We start from the raw sequence: 17,241 nt of genomic DNA, 5'->3' as shown, positions 1-17,241 counted from the left end.
TTTGAATGTGTACAATGTGTACGTGTTAACTTTTGCAAAGAGAAACATTTGAAGGCATAAACAGTGTGTGGTGAACTCGTGGTTGCAACCAGTCCCCGTTGCAACCAGTCTGCTGAGGACAAATCCTGTGTCCTGTGGGAAAGGCCCTGGCCCTAAAGATGAGTAGGGAGCTGCCTGCATCCAGAGGGCTTGCTTTTGATTCAGAAGCACAGCCAGGTTAGAACCAGTGCCTTAGGCAAGAGGGACCACTGACCACGGTGAGTTTTAAGTGAGGCAGGAGAGTACCGTTCGTGGTCTGCTCGTGGTAAGCTTCTTTAAATTTCTTGTAAGCATTCCAGACTTTGATTTTTCCCATTCCATGATGAGTGCCACCTCCCACCCTCCCTGTCTTTACCATCCCAATAAATAAATGAATTCACCGGATGCTCAAGCAGGACACATAGGTGTATTTATCCTTTTCTCTCCCCTCCCAATGACTAGTCCTTTGGATTTCCTCTCCAGAAAGTATTTCCAGTTCAGCCTCTGCTCTCTACACTCAAGCCCAGACCACTCCCCTCTCCCATCACTGCTACAGCCTCTCACTGGTCCCCTGACTCCACTCTTGCCCCTCTGCCCCTCTCCATCCCTCTCAAACTTAGCTGCCAGAGTGCTCTTCCTCAGATCCAGTTAGTTACTCACTTGTCTCAACTCTCTGATGGCTCCCCAACACACATAAAATAAAATAGAAACTCTTTGCAGGATATCCCAGCATTGTCCCAGAACTCACTGCCTGCTCTTTCCCCCACATGCATTCCACCCTCCACATGGACATTTATTGGCAATTTTGTGGATGAATTTTCATGCAATTTCATGTCTTTGCATGTGCTTATTCTCCTAGGATCTGGATTTCTTCACAGTAATCTGTTGCTTTGCTCTCCCCAACCCTCTCCCAAAATTATATCCACTTGATCCTATCTATACTTACTAACAACAACAACAACAAAAAGTCAATATTTGATTTCCGCATCAAACCCTCCCCTTCTCCTTGATCAATCGATTAGGTCCACTTAAACTTGATAAATCACCTGGCTGACTTTTTTTTTAATTTTTAAATTTTAAATATTTAAAAGCATTGGCTTCAGGAACAGAACCCAGTGATTCATCACTTACATACAACACCCAGTGCTCATCCCAGCAAGTGCCCTCCTTAATGCCCATCACCCATTTAGCCCATCCCCCTTCCCACCTCTCCTCCAGCAACCCTCAGTTTGTTCTCTGTATTTAAGAATTTCTTAATGGTTTGCCTCCTTCTCTTTTTTTATCTTATTTTTCCTTCCCTTCCCCTATGTTTCTGTTTTGTTTCTTAAATTCCACATATGAGTGAAATTATTTATTTTTCTCTGATTTATTTCACTTAGCATAATACACTCTTGTCCCATCCACATTGTGGCAAATGGCAAGATTTCATTCTTTTTGATTGACCTGGCTGACTTTTTTAAAAAATTAAAGCAAGTTAAGCTCAGAATTCAAATTGGGAGATATCATTTGACAGCTCCTAGGAGGGATTTGAGAAAGGTGCCATGCGTGCGGAGAGGGTGTCTTAGTGCGGAAGCACACTTCAGGAAGGCAACAGCAGCCTGACCTGCACTCTCTGACGTCATGGTCACACAACCACTACCGTGAGGGCTGGTGTTGAGCAGTGCGGGAGGTTTTCCCCCTGAGTCATCTACTCATCTGGTGTAGGGCCCTTGTATAGTAATGCTAGTTAACTAACCCCCAGAATATCACATCTACCACCCACCTTCGCTGAGCAGGCTAACTTCTTCGACCACAAATATATTTTTCAGCTGTTTATTCTCTAACCCAACGCTTACATACTTGTTTCCAACAAAGACACACATTGCTACATTCTAATGACTCCACATTTGAAGACCCCTCGACAAGACTGGGGTCACAGATGGTTTTGGTATACAGCTTGAGGTAGGTAATTTTCTGAAGGAGGCCAAATTGCTTTGATCGCTAAATAACAATTTGTTTTTAGTGGCAAAATTGGGCGAGGTGAGGCTTGTGCAATTGTGTCCTCGCCCTGACTGCCTACATTTTTAGTAAGTTCATTTCCATCAGCAGAGGCTGCCATGCACCTTGCTGAGCAGTTGTTTGCAGACATACGCCCATAATGGGCGTTTAGAGGAGCAGAGCCATGTCACGAACTTCTTGTACGAGTGCCAGGAGGGGGCAGGTCAGATAGAGGAGACTTCTGGGCTGACCTGGGAGCTCCAATGGCTCACCCGTGTTGTCCATCCTCAAGCTCCGAAGGGCCTCATGGAAACCACCTCGCTGACTCTTCAGTCTCCACAAAACAGGAGCTCCCAGACAAGACGGGAGGGGGTTCAGGAGAGGGGAATGCACTCAGCTACTTTGAGGCCTTTTTTCAAGTTAATGTTTGCACCATGACCCCTGGCCTATTTCTGATCTGTTGTTACACGTTAGGTAATTAGTATGTGGAGCAGCCCAGTTGACTCACCAAAGTGACTGATAAACCCTCTCTCTTTGCAGTAAGGTGAAGATTTGAATCTACTTTGGGAAGAAAGGTATGTGAAGTCAGTTTAGAGTATTTCAGGCCATGTGGAATGTCTCTTCTGAGAAGATCCTCCTACGTTCCACCTAATAAACACATTTGTCTATTTTGTTTTGTTAAAAAAAAAATGGAAAAAAAAAAGGTCTTATTTTTACCTTCTAGCATTGTAAGAATCATTGCCCAAACTTAAAGGACCACAAATTCAATTTTTAAAAATTACATAATAGGGGCGCCTGGGTAGCTCGGCTGGTTAAGCATCTGACTCTTAATTTCAGCTCAGGTCTTGATCTCAGGGTCATGAGTACAAGACCCACATTGGGCTTAAAAAACAAAAACTATATAATAAATAAGGGTCTGTGGAAATGAGATACGATAGCCATAGAAGTTTCTCCAACTCTAACTTTTTAAAATGCCATGAATCCCAGAGATTTGTGCCACTCAAACCTGTTCAGCAAACTTGAATGAAGTTGACATACCAAAATGTAGGACTTAAGAATTCACTCAAATTAAAAGAATCTGTAACTTAATTGAACTGATGCCCTGAAGTAAGAATCCAGGTGAAGGACTTCTGTTAATCCTGCCTTCAGTAAACCAACTGTCTGTGACTAGGGAAAAAAGAGCAGGTTTCCTGAGGTGGAGGCATTTCGTAGATGCCCTGGCTTCCGATCTGCCCTGTTCCCTTTCTTCTATATTTGCCTTTTCCTTCACCGTGACTTTCAACCTTCCAGCAAGTCCCCATTCTTCCATTTGTCACCCTTGGATGGCCTTCTGTTTGGCAGCTTGAGTCCACACATTCACAAAAGCACGCCAATAAACTAATGCAGTCCACATTTCTTAGGTATTCAAGCCCAATCTGACTCTAATGTATGTGTCGAGAGGCAGCTCCCCTCCTCGCCAGCTAGGACTCTTGCCCAGCACTCAGACCTCTGTGCCCCTCCAGTATGCATGGCCCCTGGGGGGGGGGGCTTGTCTCCCCGCCCAGCTGCTTCCAGCCACATGATCCAGGTTAAATGCTGCTGTTTCCATCAAGATGTGCCCCCTACCCTGCATTCCTGCAACTTCCGGGGCATGCCTCACCTTTGCTTTTATTTAAATTATTTGTGCACAAGGTAGCTCCCTCATAACACGGTAAATGCCTTTAGCGTAGGGAATGGGAGCTGGTACATTTTTCTATTTCCCACTGAACTTACTACAGATAGGAAAACAATATATATATTTTTAAATGAGTGAATTAAGGTTTGAAGAACTTCTCTTTGCTCTATTTAGGTCCAGTCATTGCTCTCCCCCAACAGAACAAAGAAACTAATCTCTTTATAAAATAAAGGAGGAGAGAGGACTAAGACTCCAAATGTTTAACAGGCTCTGAAATTTTCTTTCCTTTTATTTGATATTGGAACTTACTTTTGTCATTATAATGGATTGTATTTTTTAGTATTTCAAATCTTTTTTAATTGTAAAGTCATATAGCTAATTGTAAAACAGTATAACAATATACAAGTACACAGAGTTACCCCTCCCCCAAACCATATTATTCAGGATCATGGAAGGGAAACCCCATGGTGCCATCCAGTGCCTTGAACAGAGAGCAGTCAGCTGACACAAAGTCACAAAAGGATCAAGCAAGGTGTACAATAAGCTTCATGCTTTCTCCTCTTACATTTGGTGATGTTGCAAATTGGTAACATCTTGATACTTATAAACATCTCAGTACTAATGAGATTCCCTTATAGTATTATAAATAAGTTTCTAAATAAACTCCCTGGCAATTTTCTACCCCAGAAAGATCACAGACTTCAGGGTTGCTGTAACTCTGTGCTGTCACTGACGGCTGGAGCATGAGTGAAGCAAAAGTGTGTCACCTGGAGCAAAGTTTGGCTGTGGGTGTCAAGAATATGAAAGGTTTGGGCCTTTACCTTACTTGCAAGTCAACTAGTTAGCCTTCCACAATTTCATGGATGTTGGAAGAAGACAGAGACTCCTGGGTCAGAGGCAAAGGACTTTATTAGTCATAGCAATAGCCATAGCTCTTGTGTCAGCAATGTCTTGTGTCAGTTCCCTAAGTCCTGTTCCCAGGGGTGATGTGGAGAGGCCAGGTGGCACTTGCAACTCACAGTGGGTTGCATTGCTGCATGTATTTGGGCATTCACATCTTTTATAATGGGCAGCGAGCCCATTTCCTCCATCTCCAGATCAAGCCATTATCTCTCTCTCTCAAGGCTGTCCAGCAAACCCGCTCTTTGCTCTGGAGGGAGGGTACTATCTCTATCTCCAAAGGCTATTCACTACACAAACACCCTTGAAAACGAGTGAGAACAAAGGCAGTTGTGCCTCTGTTCTGTTTAAGAGATCCATGGAAAATTGCCTCCAAAAAGTAGGCTTCCATTCCTGATGATGCTCTGGGTTAATCAACAAGGATCAGAAACAACAAATGGCAGAAAATTCAAACAAATCAAGTATTTACCGTGTGCTCCTTAGTAGGGGAGGCTAGGGTGGTCATAAAATAAATTAAGAAACAAATTAAAAGGGCTCTTTAAAGACATGACAAAGGCTGAAGTCAGATTTATTCAGTCATGTGACCAAGGGTAAGAGAGGTAGGCGAGGGTCAGATCATGTAGAGCAGGAGTTTGGATTTTATTCCAGTGTGGTGAGAAGCATTTGGAAGTATAGCTGTTCAAAGGGGCATCTCCTTATGCTGGCATCCAAGGCTTTGGTTCATCCATGTGAATAATGGGAACATTCAGCCAAAGTCAGTTAAAAACCCAGTTTCCAGGGGTGCCTGGGTGGCTTAGTCAGTTAAGCACCAGACTTTGGCTCAGGTCATGATCTCACAGTTTGTGGGTTCTAGCCCCACATCAGGCTCTGTGCTGACAGCTCGGAGCCTGGAGTCTGCTTCGGATTCTGTGTCTCCCTGTCTCTCTGCCCCTCCCCTGCTCATGCTGCGTGTGTCTCTCTCTGTCTCTCAAAAATGAATAAACGTTAAAATATTAAAAGAAAAAAACCAGTTTCCAGTGAGTCCTCATGGAAAGGCAGAAAGATGTGGCCTCTGCCTGGAAGCAGGTGGTGCCCCCTGTATTTGCAGAATGGGCACCCAGAGAATAACTGTGGGACAGAAGGAATTGAACTGACATCCAATTTGCAAGTCCTGAACCATTGGCTTTTTAATAGTTGATCTTGTCTGGGTTATGGACCATGCACAGTGCTAGGGGAATGACCCTTTTGTCTCATCAAAGGGAAGTTCTATAGCCTAACAGATCAGACCCTCTGGACTCCTATCTCAACCTAGCTGTGCCGCCCCTGACCAGTTACTTAACCTCTCTGAGTCTGTTCTGTCCTCTGAGACGTGAGATAACGACAGAACCTATATCAGAGGGTTGTAATGAGGGTCAGAGGAGTCATGTGAACAGCTCAGCACAGTGCCTGGCGCAAAGTAGGGTTCAACTCATATTTTCAGTCAAGTCAAGAGAAGGCAGTGGCCCAAAGATCAAGGTTGCTGGAGAACAAAGTCTGCAAGATGTAAACACAAAGCCAGACTCTGAAGGCCTCCCAGGATTACAGAATGGCTTCATCTGTGATTTCTATCAGGTTTTCCAGGGCTGGTGACTTATAATAGAAAGTGGTAAAGACATAAAAGGTGATAGGGAGCAGAGTGGTATAAAGAAATGGACTTTGGACCCAGACAGACCTCAGGGTGAAGGCTGGTGTATGCCTGCCTGACTTTAATGACCTCAGTTATTATATTTCCCAAACCTAATTTCCTCATTTATAAAATGGGAGAAACAATTGACAAAACGGACAAATCCTACTTGAGTTTTGAGGATTAAGTGTTAATAAGAAGCAGCTGACACATGGTAGCTATCCAGTAAATAGTAAGTCTTCTGAGAGCTTTTTTTTTTTTTAAATAAAGATTTGCCTCTCCACACAGAATTAAAGCTGAAAAGTTTCTAGAACAACACCTTCACTTCACAGATGGGGAAGCACAAGGTCTCAGTAGGCTGGTCTTAGGGTTCTTGTTCAGCTTCCTGGCCATTGCTTTGCCCATGTGACCCAGCTTCCCCGAGTGAAGGGAGGCTATCTGAGATCCCCAACTAGGAAACGAGGTGGGGAAACCTAACCCAGCTGGGACTTTTGTCAGCTCTCCAGCAGGGCCTGCGTCAATTAGTTTAATGGACTCTTTTGTGCAGCCCTGGCCAGGGGGCAAGAGGGGACAGTATTTATTTGCTTTTTCCTTTCGCTACCTGGGCTTCACCAATGCTCATCCTTATATTGACTTAGAGGCCTTCAGCATTTGGAAATCTATGCTTACCCATCCCTGTTACCGTAACAACGAGGCCCCTAACAGTGCCAGATGCATAATGTCCTACCTTGTTCTTTAATACCCAGGAAAAAAAAATGTGACCACTCTCAGATCTTATACTTTTTCCAAGGGGGAGAAAAAGCCCCCTCTGTTGTTAACATAGTTTTAAAATATCAAAATAAAAAAAAATTGGGGCACTTGGCTGGCTCAGTCGGTGGAATGTGTAACTCTTGATCTCGGGGTTTTAAGTTTGAGTCCCACACTGAGTATAGAGATTACTTAAAAAAAAATAAAATCATTTAAAAAATCCACCCCCCAGCCCCCTGACCAAATTATCTGCAAGCTGCTGAGCAAGGTACTTACCTACCCTGGCCGTTTGCTTCATGTCTCATCCTTGGCTGCTCTCTACCACGGCCTTCAGGTCTTGTACTACTTATCAAGCTGGCAAAGGACGCCTGGAAATCTGACAATTCTCCCTGTCATCCCTGTACCAAGGGTCCAAGTTCAATGGCAAGAGCTCAATTCTTCATTATACGAATAACTTCACTTTCTTGGGCCCAAAATTTAACAACTTACTGGGGATTCAACACCCTAAACGCATTTTCACATAAATATTCAGTGCCTTTTCACTAACTCTGATTCTATCAGGTGGGCGTGGGCAAGAAAAGTTGCATCGTTACTTACAGGAGGAAACCAAACTGGGTAGTGGAACCCAATTTTTTTGTTCTTTTTATGTTTACAAAATGATTTTGGTTGGCATGTTTAGCCAGCAAGAGGCGCTCCGGGAATTATCTGCAAATTGGAGCCTTTTAAATTCTGGAATCTCTTAAAGATAACCCTGACACAGTGATCTCTGTTTTTATATTTCTAGTCTGTTTTCATCCTGTAACTTCCCTTCAGGGAGTCTAAGAAAGCGTGAACTCCAAGGGAACAAAAAATGGACACATATTCTAAGGAAGGTGCCCAAGACAGAATGAGGAAGGAAATGTTTGTTAAAGGTGTGGGTGAGGGTACCAGAGAGTCTGTGTTCCGGCATAGCCTTGATTGCATAGATGACCTCTTTAACATCCCTGCTTTGATTCCACCAACAGCACAGACCACTCAGAGATGTTGTACACATCACCAGCCTGAAATTGCCATCAGGACTCTAGAGTTAAGTCCTGTCTCCTTCCATTTTCCATCATACTTACTTCCCTGCCTTTCTTCACTGAAAACATTTCTATCATCTGTTATGGGAAAACTAGAGAAGTCACAATGCATGTGTGATTTAGTGACGGAGACAACACATACAAACAGCTAACAGAGAACAAAAATGAGGAGATGCTGGCCAAATTTTGTCTGCCTGCCGAAAGGGGATAGAGCATAAGGTTAGTCACAACACAGCTGGGAAGATTTTCCAGAAAGGGCACCCTTTGGATTGGCTCTTGCAAGACGTGAGGAGGTGGATTGTCAGAGAGGTGGCCTTCCTGATAGGGAATGCAATGAAGTGTAAGGGAAGGAATAATCAATTGGGAGTTAGGAGAACTTGGGGTTTGTCCAAGGTCTCTTGATGTGGGATCTATTTGAGGGGGTGGGGTGGCTCAGCGTCCTCAACACCATTTTCCAATGCTAACAATCTCTGATTAGGCTATGATTCTGTGATGGGTCAGGAATACAAGAAGGTAGGAATGAACCTCAGCTGTCAGCCAGCAAACAAACAGGGATCTCAGTCCTGTAACTGCAAGGGAGTGAATTCTGCCAACAACCTGAATGAGCAAGGAAATGGATTTTCCCCTAGAACCTCCAGAAAGGTACACAGTCTGCCAACATCTTGGTTTTAATCCTGAGATCCTACCTGACTTCAGGTGGGATCCTACCTGTCTTCTGACCTACAGAACTGCAAGACAATGAATTTGTGTTGTTTTCAGCCACTAAAGTTTTGCAACAGCAAAGTATTGCAACAGCAGTAGGAAAATGATGCACTACCTGTAACAGACCAGCTTTGGTCCTCCTCTGGCCATGCCCCTCAGGTGTGAGGAGTCTAAGAGACCAGAGAGAGGTGCCCACCTGAAGCTCCCTTCTGGACCATGCTTCAGTGAGTGGGGCCTTGGAATCTCTGTTCAACAGCCCTGTTCAACTCCTAAGGCTTTGGGCACCTCCCCCTACTTTCTCTCCTCCAGGGGATGGACAGAACCTTAAGAGAACACCTGCTTAGGCCTGCGTTTGGGAGTGGGGTGAGGCCAGAGCTGGGATACCGGGCTACAATGTCCACTCAAGCACAGGTGAGTCCCCTCGATGTGAGGCAGAGTGAGGGTGGGGGACATGTGGGGAGAAAAAGGGGTCAGGAGGAGGGCTAAAGGTTGAGCTGGCTCTCTCTATGCTGCTGTGTTCTGGTGTGGGACTCTGGGAAGGCTGCAGATTTTAAATTCATATCATGTATTCCAGGTCTTTATGGGGACATATTTCCCACACAGGATAGTAGAACATATCTTCACAGTCTGTTAGCTTGATTTATACTTCTAAATACTTAGGCATATGTCTGGGGCCTCCATCTGTGCCCTTGGTCTGTCCCTGCAATGATAGCGGCAGGCCTATTGTCTACCTCATACCCATAGTCATACCCTGCCTCCCATCCCAGGAATCTCCCCATTACCTTGTTTTATTTTCTCCAGAACACCTAATGCTGTCTGAAATTATTTATGTGCCTACTTGTGTCATCACCACTGCCTTTCCCCATTAAAATGTAAACTCCAGGTCTGTCTTACTCAATGCTGTTTAGCCAGTAGTCAGATGAAGTAGGTGCTTAATATTTGTGGGATGAGTGGATGGGCAAATGCACTGAGGAGAAGGAGACTTGCAGGGGGGCAGAGGTGTTTCACTGTGTGTGGGGAATTTGGAAATGTGGGTCTTTGTGTAAGCTCTGCCACCAACCCTTCCCCACTCTGGAGAATTGGAATAAGAGTCCCTGTGGCCTCTTTAGGTTTTATGTTTCTAAGATATTCCAGGAAAGGGGGAAACCCTAGTGGTTCCTGGCCAAGAGGCTCCTATTGCTAACTTTATTAATTATCTATTGGTGTCTATCAAATTACCCCAAACTTAGCAGCTTCGAACAACATGCATAGATTATTAAACAGCTTTTGTGGGTCAGGAATCTGGGAGTGGCTTAGCTGGGTGATTCTGATTCAGGATCTTTCATGAAGTTGTGGTTTCATGGGCCTGGGCTGCCATTACCCGAGGGCTCACCCACAAGGCCATTGGCTGGAGGCGTGGGGTCCTTGCTGGCTCTTGGTAACAGGCCTTGGTTGCTGACCATGTGGACTTCTCCAGAAGGTCACTTTAGTGTTTTCATGACAAAGTGACTGGACCCCCTAGAGCAAGTGATCCAAAAAAGGGAGAACAAGAGGAAAACAAATGCTTTTTTTCCCCCTGTGTTGGAAGTGACACACCATCACTTTTGTCTTATTTGCTGGAAATGAGTCACCAAGTACAACCCATGCTGAAGGACTGGGGGATTAAGGTCTACTTTTTGAAAGAAGGTGTATTTGTAGATATGTTTTTATTTTTAATTTTTTTACTTAAAAAAAAAGTTTATTTTTTGAGAGAATGTGCGTGAGCATGAGCAGGGAAGGGGAAGAGAAAGGGAGAGAGAGAATCCCAAGCAGACTCTGATCTGTCAGCCCGGAGCCTGTTGTGGGGCTCTAACCCACAAACTGTGAGATCATGACCTGAGCCGAAATCAAGAGTCAGATGCTTAAACAACTGAGCCAATATGGTTTTTTTTAATTTTATTTTTTATTTTTTAAAATTTACATCCAAATTAGTTAGCATATAGTGCAACAATGATTTCAGGAGTAGATTCCTTAGTGCCCCTTACTCATTTAGCCCATCCCCCCTCCCACAACCCCTCCAGTAACCCTCAGTTTGTTCTCCATACTTATGAGTCTCTTCTGTTTTGTCCCCCTCCCGGATTTTATCTTACTTTTGTTTCCCTTCCCTTATGTTCATCTGTTTTGTCTCTTAAAGTCCTCATTGAGCCGATATGTTTTAAACCATCGTACTGGCCGAGACAGGTATGTCTTACTTCCAGGTCTAACCTTCCTCTCTGCTTTTTTCATCATCACCTCTTGTTTGTCTTGGGCCTTTGAATCTTTCCCTATTTTCTCTTTATGTTGCTTCTCCTATTTTCTCTGGCCACAGAAGTACACAGATTGCTGGCATTCTCAGAAGTCCCTTTCACTCCTAGTTGTTATCCCTACGTTCTAGGATGCATCTCCCAAGAGGGTCCCTCCTCCTCCTGCTCTCTCTCTCTCTCTCTTTTGAAGTTTATTTATTTATTTTTGAGAGAGAAGGAGAGAGAGCTCGTAAGTGAGGATGGGGCAGAGGGAAAGAGAGAATCCCAAGCAGGATTTGCGCTGTCAGCATCAGAGCCTGACATGGGGCTTGAACCCATGAAATGCGAGATCATGACCTGAGCCCACATCAAGAGTTGGACGCTCAACCAATTGATCCACCCAGGCATCCCCCCTCTTTTTTTTAAAGTTTATCTATTTGTTTTGAGAGAGAGCACACATGCATGAGTGGAGGAGGGACACAGAGAGAGAGAGAGAAAAAAATCCCAAGCAGGCTCCACACTGTCAGCCTGGAGCCCAGCATGGGGCTCAAACCCACAAACCTTGAGATCATAACCCAAGCTGAAACCAAGAGTCAGATGCTTAACCAACTGAGCCACCTAGGTGCCCCAGCCCCCTGTTCTTTTGGTCTCGCTCCTCCTGCCTTCCTGTCTGAACATGGGCATTCCCTGATACCCTCTTGTTTCAAATTGACCTGTTTCCAGGGTACCCAGTCCCATCTTTCCTGCTCAGCATGCCCAGACCCATGCTAGTACACCAGGGCTCTGAGTATGTTACTCTCCCTGCTCAGAAAATTTTAAGAGCTTCCCTTGGTTTCAGACATAGGAATGGACTTTTCAGCTCAGCATCACTAGTCTCACAGTATGTGAGGTTATAGTGCTTTGATGTTTAACCTGCAAGGGGCTTGAAATCCCAAGATCTGAGGTGAAATCCTACATGTGTCACTTACTCAAGTTGCTTCACTTGAATAAGCCTGTGTTTTCTTGTCTCCTAAAGCAAAACAGCATTATTTCCAATCAAGTATCTTGATTATTAAATTAAATAATATATATGAAGTATTTGTTCACATTTAATCATAAGCTACACTGTAGCTGCTATCATTAGCATCCCATATAAAGGCGCTTAGCAAAAAGTGCATGGCACAAAGTAAGTGCTCAACAAATCAGTGCTTTCCCAAGGCGTTGCTTGAGTGTGTCCTGCTGGTGTTACTTTTATTTTAAGGGGCGCCTGGGTGGTGCAGTCGGTTAGGCGTCCGACTTCAGCCAGGTCACGATCTCGCAGTCTGTGAGTTCGAGCCCCGCGTCAGGCTCTAGGCTGATGGCTCAGAGCCTGGAGCCTGTTTCCGATTCTGTGTCTCCCTCTCTCTCTGCCCCTCCCCCGTTCATGCTCTGTCTCTCTCTGTCCCAAAAATAAATAAACGTTGAAAAAAAAATTAAAAAAATAAAAATAAAATAAAATGATTTGTTCCAGTTGCTTTTCATTTATAACAAGTGACAGGACTTCCAGATGTATATGTTAATGCATTTACTTTATATCTGAGATTGGCAAACTTTTTCTTTCTGTATAGGGCCAGAGAGTAAACATTTTAGACTAGGTCATGTATGGTCTATGTCACAACTATTCAACTCCACTGTCACAGCACAAAAGCAGCCATAGACCATGTGTAAATAAATGGGCACGGCTGTGTCCCAAAAAAACCCTTTATCATTGGGCACTAAAATCTGGATTTCATATAGTTTTCACAGGTCATGTAATATTATTCTTCTTTTGATTTTTTTCTCAACCATTTAGAAATATAAAAACTATTCTTAGCTGGTGGGCTATACAAAAACAGACGGTGGGGTAGTTGGTCTGTGGGGCCATTTTTGACCCCTGATACAGTGTTCATTATATTTACATAGGGGTGCCTGTCTGGCTCAGTTGGTAAAGCATGTGACTCTTGACCTTGGGGTTGTGGGTTTGAGCCCCACATTGGGTGTAGACATTACTTAAAGATAAAATCTTAAAAAAATTTACATAACACAGTGAGCTGATAGGGAATGACGTGAAGTAGAGTACAGATGATATGTGGATCTGGAGAATATTCAGACAGTGGTACAGGAATAATCTAAGTTGTGGCAACACATCAACAAGTGTTCGGCCCATAAAGCTGAACAATCTGGTTCAAAGCCGTCCATCTGTACTTCTTTGAGGGCCCAGCCAAACTGGGCTTCTATTTGCCCAAGCACACCTTGCACACGTCCCAGTCTCTTGGTATGGAATACCCTCTCTGAGTTGGTTTTACTCACAATACTTCTTACAACAAATGTGTGGGATTTTTCCACTGGAAAAACCATTCCTGGCTTTAGGAGACAAGAAAACACAGGCTTATTCAAGTGAAGCAACTTGCCCAGGGTCACATCAGGAGTAAGTGACACATGTAGGATTTCACCTCAGATCTTGGGATTTCAAGCCCCTTGCAGGTTAAACATCAAAGCACCATAACCTCACATACTGTGAGACCAGTGATGCTGAGCTGGTCTGATACGAACTGGATGTCCCACAACTCAATTCAATTCTGACACTAACTCCCTGGAGCCAGCATCAGATTTCATAGGTTTAAGGGCTCAGTTCCACAAGGATGCCCCCAATTCAGATACCAGTTGCAAGGAATGGGTACCAAGGTACCCACACTTCTGTCTGACTCGGCTGAGAAGTCATGGCTTCCCACAACCCCTCCTTTCAGGTTCAGTAATCTGCTCAGATGGTTCACAAAAGTCAGGAAAGTGCTGTGCTCACCATTCCCGGTTTACGATAAAGGATATTATAAAGGATACAAAAGAACAGACAGATGGAGAGGTACACCGAGTGAGGAATGGAAGCGTCTGGAACACAGGTGCTTCTGTCAGGGACAAGGACCAAATACAAATCTTTTATATTTCTTTTTATATATTTATTTGTATATCATGATGTCACACCTTCCCATTAGGCTCACTAAAATCACATCCTTTAAAGGCTATATTAAATGCCACCTCTGTCAAAAACCTGCCAGTGATTCCTTCCTACCCCCTACAAATGCTATGTTCCCTTCTCTTCACGCCCTTTTCTCTCAGCAATAGCTTGTTGGCACCTCCATTATTGTATTATAGTTATTTGGCTATTTATCTTACTTAAAATCAAGGTTCTTGCAGTCTGGGACCTTGTCTAGCTAGGATCCCACAGTGCCTGGCACACAGCACGCACTCAGAAAGCATTTCTTGAGTTTTGTTTCCTTGAATTGAAAATGGGCTTTGACATTATTGTGGCCCCTGTGTAACTGACATAATGGAGTGAAAGAGATTAGCTAGTCAAAAATATAGTAAATAGAGCAGGCCTGGTGGGAGGCTGAGGAGGGGAAAAGCCTTTGGAACATGGGGCTAACAGAGAGTCTGGCTCGCTCTGCAAGATGGCATGGCTGGTCTATGTTATTGAGACCTTAGGCAGGAAACGGGTCTGAACAGAGAGAAAAGTAGGGCTTCCTAGAGCTTCCCACGCATCTGAGAGGCTAAGCAAAGAGCACAGTGAAATTCAGCGGCTGGCTCCCTCTGGGCCTCAAGAGAGCTGAGGTCTGAGAAGGCCTCATGATACACATCGTGCCCCAGTTCCGCAGAGTGAATCAGTCTCTGAAGCAATTGGCAATCAGCCTTAATCACGAGCCACATCTCGCAGGTTCGGTACAGACGAGCTTTGTCATTTCTCTGAGGGAATCACTGCCATTTCTCTTCCAGGCTCAGAGCAGTTCTCCCTGCCCCATCTAGGCCTGATGAGATGGCAATTTAAACCGCTCCGATTACCAGGTTTCATTAGGTAAGAAGGACCGATTAAGCAACAGTGGCCCAAATAACCTTAGGGGTACAGACACTTTTTCAAAGCCAGCGGAAGTCTTGCCAAATTAAAGGATGTCAGGATGAGATACTATGAATATCAGTTTCCTTCTCTTTGGCAGTGGAGAGGATTAATTAAATGCTTGTGAAGTGCTTTGAAAGTTTAAGCTGTTAAGAATTATTGTTCTGTGTAATAGGGAAAAAATAGAATTCTTGGCTCATTAAAGCTGTAATGTTGTAAGCCTGAGTGCTTTTCTCAGGATATCTTTGAGAGCTACATTTTTATTAAAAGAAATAAAGAACAAAGAAAAGAAATGTCTATGAATACACATATACACCTGGAAAGTCAGCCGGGTTTATCAATGTTTCTGTTGATTAAGGGGTGAACAGCAAGAAGCTGTTTCTTACTGACTACCAAAGAGACAGTTATGAAGAATCAATTGTTCAAATGTGTAGGGACAGTCGCACTAAAATATTAGCAGGCAGGCATTTGCTTTCTCTTGAGGGACTAAAAGGCTGTGAGATTCCCTGCATGTAAACATGCAGCTCAATGAGCTTTGATGGCCTCTTCAGTCCTAATGTCCTGACTAAACCAGGAAGACATCCTTCTGCCTTCACTTTGTTGGCTGATTTGCCCTGGGACGGTTTTTGCTTTGTATCCAGATGTTCTGTGATATTTGAAAGGGTGCCATCCTAGTGGGCTGTCACTTCTGTTTCCATCTTTGTTGACTGAGGGCTTATACTTCCTTTTGTGTCTGTGCTAGCTTCCTAGTGCTGCTGGAGCAAATTACTATAAACTCAGAGGCTTAAAACAACACAAATGTATCTTCTTACGGTTCTGGAGGTCAAAAAGTCTAAAATCAGTCTCACTGAGCTAATGCTAAGGTGTCTGCAGGGCTGGTTGCTTCTGGAGACTCCTGGGGAGAGTCTGTTTCCTTGCCTTTTCAGCTTTCTGGACTCCACCTGCTTTTCCTGCTCAAGGCTCTTTCCTGCCACCACTCTGATCTCTGCTTCTGTCCTCACATGTCCTTCTCTCTGACTCTCTTCCTCCCATCTTTCCTGATTAAAGACGCTTGTGATTACAAGGGACAGTCCAGGATGATTTCCTCATCTCAAGATCCTTAACCCCATCTGCAGAGTCCTTTTTGCCCTGTAAGGGGACATAGTCACAGTGCTGGAGATTACTTGTGGGTGTTTGGGGGGCCATTATTCTGTCTGCCACAGTGCCCATCCCCTTGCCCCTTTCTGTTGTGTTCTCTCTACCCCAGCCAGGCCTTGCCTTAAATGTTTTACATGGATTAACTCATCTAATATTCACAACTACCCTGGAACAGAGGTCTCTTACTATAGATGAGGAAACGAAGGCAACAAGTTTAAATTACTTGTCGAGGGTCACTAATTTAGTACTCAAGTCTAGAATTCACAGACTTTGGACCCACATTGGGCTCCACGCTGGGCATGAAGCCTGCTTGGGATTCTCTCTCTCTCTCTCTCTCTCTCTCTCTCTCTCTCTCTCTCTCTGTCCCTCCCTCTCTCTCTCTCTCTTTCCCCCACCCCTTTTGCCCCTCCCCTGCTCACGCTCATGCTCTCTCTCAAAAACAAACAAAAAACTAAACTCACAGACTTTGTCTTTAAAGACTTTTTGTTGTCTTTATTGTCTTTAATTATAAAAGCAACACAATACAGGTGATTAAAAATAATTCAAATGAAAGTCATTGTCCCTCTCCTTCACTGGGTCTTTATCTGGAACCCCCTTTCCTAGTGGCCATCTGCAACTTCAGTGTTTCTGGTAGTCACCACTACACCCTACCAGTTACACACATTCCTTAATTTTTTTTAAGCTTATTTTTGAGAGAGAGAGAGAGAGAGAGAGAGAGAGAGAGAGAGCATGTGGGGAAGGGGCAGAGAGAGAGAGAGAGAGAGAGAGAGAGAGAGAGAGAGAGATTGAGGATCTGAAGCAGGCTCCACAATGAGAGCAGAAAGCCCAGTGCAGGACTTGAACTCACAAACCTTGAGATCATGACCTGAGCCAAAATCAGATCCTTAACCGACTGAGCCACCCAATTCTCTCTTTACACCTTAATTTTTTAATTAATATAGATAGTTGTATGCAGTTGTCCAGATAATATACCATAAACTTTTATTAATTCTAAAATTATTAAAATGCAAATCCTGAACTTGAAAATAATTCATGTGTAAACCCTTACAGATCAGCACAACTTAGTTGGAACACACAGGCACGGAGCAAAGAGCAAAGCCTTTGGAGTCCAGTGGACTTGAATGTTAACTTTCACTCCACCACTTATTAGTATGTGTCCTTGGAAAAATCACCCTTTCTTGAGTTTCAGTTTCCTCATCCTGAAATGCACCCTTCCTACATATTCCTAATTTTAAATTAAGTAGTGTGTAAATTTAAGCATGTTAGGAGTTCAACAAATG

Source organism: Felis catus, chromosome E2 (assembly GCF_018350175.1).
Source record: "Felis catus isolate Fca126 chromosome E2, F.catus_Fca126_mat1.0, whole genome shotgun sequence".
Taxonomy (NCBI): domain Eukaryota; kingdom Metazoa; phylum Chordata; class Mammalia; order Carnivora; family Felidae; genus Felis; species Felis catus.
Note: the sequence above shows the minus strand (reverse complement) of the source record.